Raw genomic sequence first — 867 nt, 5'->3', positions numbered from 1 at the left:
CTCTAAGTGGTTGATTGGAGTTTGCAGTTAGGCTAAAGCTGTTCATAAACCCTTTACCTCATGCCATCCTCTAGTAATGACAAGAAGTCTAAATACACTTAAATTCTTAAATTCTCTTGCAGCCATGAGCAGCCAGTTGACCCAGTTCTGACCAGTGAGATGTAAGCAGAGGCTGCTGGGTGGTGCTTAGGGTAAATCTTTTAAGTGGGACAGACCCTGTTGGCCTGCCCCTCTGTCCACACACCTTTTACTCATCTCCCTCCTTCTCATGGACTACAGATACCATGCCAAACAATACACTGGCCCTCTGTCATTATGGGGAGGAAAGCCAGACACTGATGTTTGCTAAGCAAAGAGAGGAATGAGCATGTGATGATGGAACATCCGAGAAGAGATGCACAAGCTTAGGCCTCCTGCTCTTGCACTTTTTGTCATGTGAGACCAGCACGACCACCTCTGTGTAAACAACTGTTAGCTGGTTTTTCTGTTATTTGAAGCAGGTACAATTCCAAACCTAAACAGGGTCTAGCTGGGTTGAATAGTAGTCAGAGATCAACTTTCACAAGAGTGCAGGTTTTAACTGCTTTTCCCCATATCAATGCACATATTTTTTATTTTGCCTAGTGCATAGAATGTTTTTATCTGACCTATGTGGTATTTGGTAAGGTTGCAAACACATTTTCCCTCAATTGGCAGTAAGACAAGTCTGCATATTGTATAATTAACATAAACTTTACTTCAGGAGTGGGGTGAAAACATTTTCATGAACAACTATCTACATTCTTGGGGATGTTTGTGGTTACCTTACTCTAGGTCTGAGATTTAGCTTTACCCTTATTAGGTGAGGCTCCACATAACTTCTTGATT

Source organism: Galeopterus variegatus, unplaced genomic scaffold, assembly GCF_000696425.1.
Source record: "Galeopterus variegatus unplaced genomic scaffold, G_variegatus-3.0.2 Scaffold1649, whole genome shotgun sequence".
NCBI lineage: Eukaryota > Metazoa > Chordata > Mammalia > Dermoptera > Cynocephalidae > Galeopterus > Galeopterus variegatus.
The sequence above is the reverse complement of the archived record's forward strand: the minus strand, read 5'-3'. Positions refer to the sequence as shown.